Source organism: Triticum dicoccoides, chromosome 3A (genome assembly GCF_002162155.2).
Source record: "Triticum dicoccoides isolate Atlit2015 ecotype Zavitan chromosome 3A, WEW_v2.0, whole genome shotgun sequence".
Lineage (NCBI taxonomy): Eukaryota > Viridiplantae > Streptophyta > Magnoliopsida > Poales > Poaceae > Triticum > Triticum dicoccoides.
Genome location: NC_041384.1, coordinates 713,561,448 through 713,569,716, shown reverse-complemented (window position 1 = coordinate 713,569,716; position 8,269 = coordinate 713,561,448). Strand labels below are relative to the sequence as shown.

General features: G+C 43.6%; 1 long non-coding RNA gene across 1 annotated transcript; it reads right to left on the bottom strand.

Moving 5' to 3' along the window:
- Window positions 1-6,678: 6,678 nt before the first annotated feature.
- On the bottom strand, window positions 6,679-7,718 carry LOC119270393. The gene is made up of 2 exons (XR_005134086.1): window positions 7,526-7,718; window positions 6,679-6,909 (listed from the first exon to the last, which is right to left on the bottom strand). It is a non-coding gene; the product is annotated as an uncharacterized LOC119270393 (long non-coding RNA).
- Between the last annotated feature and the right edge of the window lie 551 nt (window positions 7,719-8,269).

Below are 8,269 nucleotides of genomic sequence, written 5' to 3'. Positions count from 1 at the left end.
CCTGAATCCTAGTTGACGAGTAGATCTAGCCCTTTGACTTTCGCCGGGCGGGCTTTGACCGGTGGACTCTTCCGCCTGGTTGCGATAGGTCAGCCCATAGCAACATCCCCGAACACGGTTTGGACCCAACCCAACACTAGATTCCCTCCGGTTCCACCGCACCCACACCTTACCCCCTCCAAGTGACGGCGGTCTGCCTTCCGTGGAGGGGGCCACACCATGGAGCCCCAAGACGGGCGTCTACGCATGCCAGAACACTTTCACACATGCATCGGGACCCATGCGATGTTTCGGTAGCATAGCTACACCCCGAAGGCCACCCCGAATCCCCCCTCTAACCAGATTCCCTCCATGTCGATCGTTTCCCCCCTCCGTGACGCGGCGGCAGTGACGTCCGTGAGGGGGGCAATCGATATACCATCGGGGCATGTTTTTTGTTTAGATAAGGAACATTTATGTTGTGAAAAAAATACAAAATAATAAATATATAAACTACGGCATAGCTGCGCACACGGAGCTACGATCCCACGGATCGATGACATGGCATTGCACGCGGATTGATGACGTGGCAGATAGCATGGGCTAGGACTATGCCGACGGCTATGCCGTCGGCATATCTCTGCCACAGCATAGGCCCTCACTCCCTCGGATCGATGACGTGTCAACGGCGCGGATTGGTGATGTTAGCAATTCTATGCCGACGGCCGCCGTTATCCCCCGTCGGCGTAGTTTTGACGCCGTCAAACGGTCGCCGCTAATCGGGTAGGTGGGCCCTTTCTATGCCAACGGCCTCTTCTATGCCGACGGTCCCGTAGGCGTACCGCGAGCTGTCTCGACGGCCGTAATATGTACACATATGCCGACGGCTATTCTACGCCTACGGCCTGCCCTTGGCCGTCGGCATATGTCCATTTATGCCGACGGGCGCCGTCGGCATAGATGAGGCCGTCGGCAACTAGATAATTTCTGGTAGTGAGCATGACAAATAGAAGATGAAGCCTTGGAAAATAGTACAAACTGAACACGACTTTTTAGTTTGCGAGTCTGAGATAAAGCTGTCACAAACAAAAGGGTAATGAAGAAAGCAAGAGAGCAAGCAAACCAGTACATAATAACTAATCTACCATTCTTAAGAGGTTGCTCTCCACTTCTTCCTATTCTCTCAGCATGCACACTATCCATATCAGCGATGTGCCACATCATCTTCTATATCTAAATAGGGGCACCCCACTAGATGATTTTCCTGCCTTCTCATGAGGCCACATCACTCGAATTGTTATAGGCGTTGATGCAGTTTAGCTCAGTGTCTACAACCGTCTGATGAAAAGTTCACGAAATTACTAAGTAGTGCCACCGCTAAGTGAAGGGTACCGGTTCGTTCCTTTGCAGCCGCCCGCTCACTGCCTTCCTCCGGTCTCGATTCGTTTTAGCTTTTTTTAGAACATCGATTTATTTTAGCTGGGCTGTAGACGTACGCTTTAATTTCTGACTTGTAGCCAGATTGTGGGCTAGATAATTGGGTCTTTTGGTCCAGGTGGAAGGAAGCCTCTTTGCACGTACGACGTATGGGCTCTATAGAGTTGGCTACTTCGGTTGCCTCAAAAAAAAGCTGGATACTTTGGTGCAGATCGAGAAGCTTCTCTCACCCAAACAAAAAAAAAGACCGTGTTATGCGTTGCAGTCCTATCATCTTCTTCAGATCCGTCTCATCAGTTTCTCAGTACTATCGGTTGATTTCTCTCATCCTCTTCGTCTTCTATTAATCTCCACAACACATTGTGTCTTCTCCGACTCATGGTCTCCTCCACCAATAAATACCATCCCATCCAATTCAAACCCGTCTCCATTCTTGCTATCCTCCAATGGCTCTGTTGCCGCCGTCGCTCATAGGTTACAGACCCAAAAGCAAAGAAGCTGCTCTCCCTGTGCTCTTCAACGGCCATCTCCAAGAATCAAAAGGTGAAAGAGCATCATGGTGAGCGACACAGTTCATCTGATTTGTACATACGATCTCCTAATTTATTTGATCCCTCCTGCTTCCATGTGATGACAACTTGGGTGTAGGGATCACACGATTATTTGATGTGGGGTTTCTTCTTGGCTAGAACACGAAGGTTTTTACGTCCTTGGTTGTTTGCTGCAAACACTGTTATTGGTTGGTTTAGTTATGGGTTCATTCTTGCAGGTCGGCAGAAACTATGACCGATGCTTATGTTCACGGACAATAGGATCCAGCCGCTGAGAAATCCACATATAACCACAAGATTCAGTTTCTGTTGTACTACTTTATTATCTCATTTTATATTCCCCTACTTGCTTATATTTTTCCTTCTCCAAGCAGCAGCTACATGACACACATTGCATCGTGCGAACTGAAACCAGAGGCAAGGGCTAGCAAATATTAACGTGTTTATTTAGATTTATGGCCCATAAGCGGTTGAATTTTTGTCCGTTCTAATGAGCACTTCACTAATAGAATTTCTTTACTTTTTTTAACCTTCTGCACTTCTGATGTTTAATGATGTGATGATCTTAGCAATAGCACTTCAGGGATAATTTTAGCAATAGTTTTCATTGTGATTCTCAATTTTGTTTTGTATTAGGCATTCGCTAAATGTAGCAATGAAAATCAAGAAATGAGTTGGTCCGTTTCTCATCTAAAAAGAAACTCTTAATGACATATGACATCATCTATATATTTTTATCTCACGTTTTACCTTCGTGCATCTACCCTGATTGTCAACACATGTCTTCTGTAGGATTCCTCTTAATTCTTCAAACAGTGATATCCCATGTTCTTTCGTCGTTTCAATTAGAGAAGCTCAGAAGGAATAGAAAGATGCAACTGCAATGGTGAAGAACACACAAGAACCAACATTTTTTACTTTTAGATGTGAGCCCACGCCTTAACACACTGCTATCACATTGTTTGGGGGCCATCCGTCTTTGGATACATTGTTCACTACAAAGACGACACTCACAAACAACATCAATATATACTGTATGGTTCATATATGGTTGATGCTACAAACTGATATATACCATACAACTTCGAATAAATTTGAATCACTTATACGTTGAATCTATCATATTATTAATTATTATCACCTCTATATGAAGTCTACCATATTATTGATTCATATTGTCTCTTTCTTTTACTATGTGGATGTTACAGAAAAAATCACAAGAAATTACCGCTGCAACGCGCGGGGTATCACCTAGTTATTCAAAATAGATGATCCCACTATATGATTTATCACAACATGCAGCTACTCCAACTCAGCATGCATGCCACATCAGCAGCTTCCTTGAATGCATGCGCAAACAGAAACGAAAAGCCTCAAGGGTCAGCCGAAGAGTAACAACCATTAGTGGTTCCTTTTCCAACAGTAAGAACCGAACAACCTTTCTCTTCCCACATAAAAAAGATCAGCTTTTCCACTATCTACAGATATCCATCCATGGCCAGCCCTCGCATTATATCTCCCCATTGCACATGAACAAGCATTTTCTCCGGCCGCCCCTTCATCTTCAATCTTCTCTTCTTCCTCATGTTGATTCTTCTTCCTCTCTCTTTCTCTCTCCCTCTCTCTCTCTCCTCATTCCTAAATATCCCAGTATGTTATTCTGAGAGAGATTTTGTTGCCTGATTGCTTTCAGTTTTTCAAGATCACTGAGAAGGAAAATGAACAGATCCGTCACTTGCTCTATGTTCGAGGTTTATGAGTAGGAGGAGCATATTCGTATTCGTTTCGTTCATCCGAGGTTCATCATGCAAGTGTAAGTTTCTTCAACAATTTATGTTGTTCTATTTGATCGAGTACATTTGATCTTCAACCAGATTTTTCTCTTATTTCCTCATCGGATCTGTTATCCGAGGCCCTGGAGGTAAAAGTTATCTAATTGTCCGACGTTACCGTCCACATGGTCGTCAATGTCTATGTTGGGTGTAACTGCCTCGACATGGCTTCGTTCTTCCACCTAAGGGTGGACACCGTCCGGTCATGTCCGCCGGTAAATGGATTTTAGACGACCGAGAGGACCGGGCCAACCATAACCGGCGGCGACTTGTGCGAGCGCCGGCGGCAAGGTGGACGACATGCACGAGCGCCAGCGGCGCGGATGTTGCGACGAGGTGGGCGGCTTGCGCGGGCGCCGACGACGAGATGGGCGTGCCCTACTGCTGGTGCTGGCCGTGCATGCGGACGTGGCTGGCCGTTTCCTGCTGCTGCTGGCCATGTACGAGCATGTGGTTGTGGTGGCCGTGCGCTGCTGCTGCCGGTCATGCTCTGTTGTTGCTGCTGGCCGTGCTGGCCGTGGCGCCGTGCCCTGCTGTTGTCGATGTTCACCGCATGCGCGTGACCTGCTGCGTTACATGCGCCCTGATGTGTGTCTACTCTAGAGTTCACAGAGTTGTTTTTGCATCGTACTTTCTTTCTGCGTTGTGTAACTGTTTCGAGTTGTGGTTCTTTAATTAATTACAAAAAAAATTGTGATTCTTTCATGCCTGCTAAGATGGAAGGTCAAATAGGAAAATGCGTCTCCATGGATATTTTGTATGCACCAAATAGCCTCTGTTTTTTCATTATTTATTCAAGGTTATAAGTGAAGATGGAAGTTCTCATGCTCTGCACCAGTTGGAGATATCTCAATTAAATGAAGCCAAGATATCGGGTTTCTAAGTCCATTGTTACTCTGGTATGGAATTTTCACCCCTAGCTGAACTTTTTTTATCACTTTGTGCAACAAAGCATCACCATTTGGAAAGATCAACATTTTAAATGAGAGAAATTATTATGGTGGAAGTGTTGCACTGAATGCACATGAGAACTGAGATGCCTCAACGATGTTTCACTTGAGCAATTATGTTTCTTCCCAGCCTCTCTTAGATTGAATCTTACTTTTGATATGGAGGATAACCTAAGTTGCAATATAAGGTATTCACTCCTTGCATCATTTCTGTCAACATTGTTTTGTAGAATATTACTATTCTGTTGTAGGAAATAAAGTTCACAAGTATTCACAATGTGCAATTCAACATACAGAATGGAACTGTTGAGTTATCTTGAGGTAAGTCAAATGATCCCTGAGTAGTTTCTCGACAGAGATGGTTTAGACCGGCGACCTAATTAGTGTTTCCCTCCGAGTCATTTGTTGGATATAATAATTTCCACACGAAAACAATTCATGTGTGAGATTTCATACATACGTTGTTTGAGTTCTTATGTCTCCCATGCTTCCATTAATATAGGAGCATGTTGTCTACTTTATTGCAATCACGACCCAATGTCGTTGACTTTAGGGAAAATTCAAAATGTCCCGCAGCAACGTGCGGGGTTTCATCTAGTAGTTCATAAAGGGCAAAACGCAGGGGAACGCCCTACAAACTTAATGGAACTGACGGAAAATTAACCAGCCATCATAAGTACATTACTATTCCTTATAAAAGATTTCCGATGGAGAAGAAAGTTCATTATTAGCAAGATGCAGGAGGCGCCATAGAAACTTGGTGGTTCTTGAATCCGACAGAAGTGGGTACAATTACAATGAGAGCTTCATGTCGTTGCAGAAGATAAATCAAAACATCAGGGCAAATGGAGTGTTCATGAGTCTCGTCATCTCAATCGGCAAGAACAGAAGCATTCAACACAATATTCTAAATCTAACACATGTAGAACATGAACTCTCATCATAAGTGACACTGGATCGACAATAGCACATGGATATTGCAAGAGAGCTCACGTCACGTGTGACCTTGCGGCTGCTGCTGCTGCCGGTCATATCTGCTATGCTCTTTCAGATGGATAATCTTCAAATCTTGCCGTTCGATAAGAGACACTGAATCAACAATTTCATAGTTGTTGATGCTGGTCACATACCTAAATTTAACCATGTAGAACATGGATGCTCAGCATAAGCGACATCGAATCGACAATAGCACATGGATATCACAAGAGAGCTGCTGTTGATCGTGGTTACATATGCCTTGCTCTTTCGGATGGATAATCTTCAAATCTTGCCTTTGGATAGATCGCTTTCACTCAGTGCCATGGAAGTAGTTTTCTTCACTTCGTAAAAACATATGGGATCAATCATCATATCATGTATACGATAAGATTTTTCCACGCCTTCATCAACATTGATGTCTATTAGTTGAATCATGCTTCTATTTATGATCTCATCAAATAACTCTATCACCAACCTCAAATAGGTTAACCTTTTACTTCTCATGATAAACAAATCATTCAACTATCTATTTACATATCTAGTGACCTTGCTTAATCTTCTAATCTTCTAAACACATGCTTAGATATAATAACTTATCCTACAGATGACAAGGTAGATCAAAACTAGTAGTAAAAGAAGGTTGACTCTGCATTATCACTTTGAGATAATCTACAAGTCAAGAACTTCTTTTACTATTTCTTTGCTACTTCCTATACCGTTGGTGTGTGTGTGGTTCCTATTGTGTTCTATCTCTAGTCTACCATAATTTGTTTAAGACTAAAGATTATGTTGTTGTTCTATGATCTACCTTCACATCAATTATTATATGTAAGCATATATCCAGAAGATTATAAAATTAAGCGAGACCAATCCATATGGAGATGTTGAGATGGATAGCTGAAGATTTGTGTATCATGCAAACGTGAAATTGACCCATTTGAGCTAGGAGAGTTACTTCAATGAGCTCATAAACAGAAGCAGGATCCAATCTGTAGACATCACTATAAAGGCAGAAAAGTCTTATGGTGTCCATGATATGATGCTTGATCTAATATATTCATTGCGTAGAGAAAAGCTCATGGCAATGTTCAATCTAAAAGAACATCGATGGTAGGTGGCAAATAACAAGATATTCTTCATTTCCTCCACAACAATTGTGATTCCCATCCCATGCCCAAGTACCTATGCATGTGAAGATTTTGAAACAAATTAGTTGGCAGGCAAGTCAAAATGTGTATACTATTTATTCATCAAGAGAAGACAACAATGAATAATATTTATCAAGGCAAAAAATAAGCAGACCCTTGAAAAAAAAACATCATATACCAACCAATTTAAATCTAGAGTGAATCACAAATTATTTGCACTTATGATGGTAAAGGCTAAATAACAATATCCTCTTCAATTCTTCTGCACTAGCATTTGTTTTAAGTCCACACACAGTTGTGACTTCCATCCCACGCTGACCTATGTATATGAAATTTTTGGACGGTTTAGTTCGCAAACAAATCAAGATGCATCTGATATATAAAGAAGCGTGTGGCAGTTATCTGGCAACAAATGAACTCACTAGACCAGGCCGTAGGAGCGGCTTATACGACCAAATCAGCACTGTAAATCTATCGGGGATAACCAACAGTTTGCACGAGCTGGATTAAACAATCTAGAACGGTAGAAGATCTATGGTGTATGACCAGCAATTTGCACTGAAGATGCACACCCCCATGAGTTTAGCCGAAGAAACTAATTTAATCAAACTAAGTTAACCGGATCAAGATCGGGAAGAAACGAATTATACCTCACGATTCTGCGAGATCCAGCCTTTGGCCCCTGCAACTGCAGGCGCCTCTCCGGGCTTCTGCACGTACTCACCGACGAGGAGGTCGCCGGCGGCCGGCAGGATGCTCCAGCCCCAGGACGAGCACAGCCGGGGGGCGGCAGGTCGCGAGATCTACTCCACGGCTCTCGCTCTGTCTCTGAGTGACGGACTCTCCCTCTCTCCAAACGCTGTAGAAATAAAAACGACGCGGGCAGAGGTCCTGTTAACGGATCCAACCGGTCACGTGCCGGCACAGAGCTGCTGCCATGTGGGTCCTCCGCCCGGTATGGTCCCATGTGTCATCCTGGTCTCATCGTGCATGGATTTCGCTTTCATTTTCTTTCTGCTAGTACTAGTAAGCTTGGGCGCTGCATCGTTCTGTTTGCAACTCCATCTGAAATCTCTCTGAAAATTTGGCGTGGAAGTCCCCTAGGTGGATAAGTGTGTGTTAGCTCGGTCCCATGAGCATTAGATTTCTGTCGAAACGGCGACTGTAAATTATACGGTTGGCAACATCCTCATCTGATCTCGCTTGCATCTAGCCAAAGCAGGCTACCTATTGCGGGGTACCTTGTCGATTGAGTTGCTAATAAACGGGTCTTCCTCTGCGTTACAGCATATGATTTGCTTCATGACACAAAACACATCACCTGGTTTGCTCCCCTGTATAAGTGCAAGTAAAGGAGAGACTGGCAGTCAATGAAGGGAGTACACCGAATCACA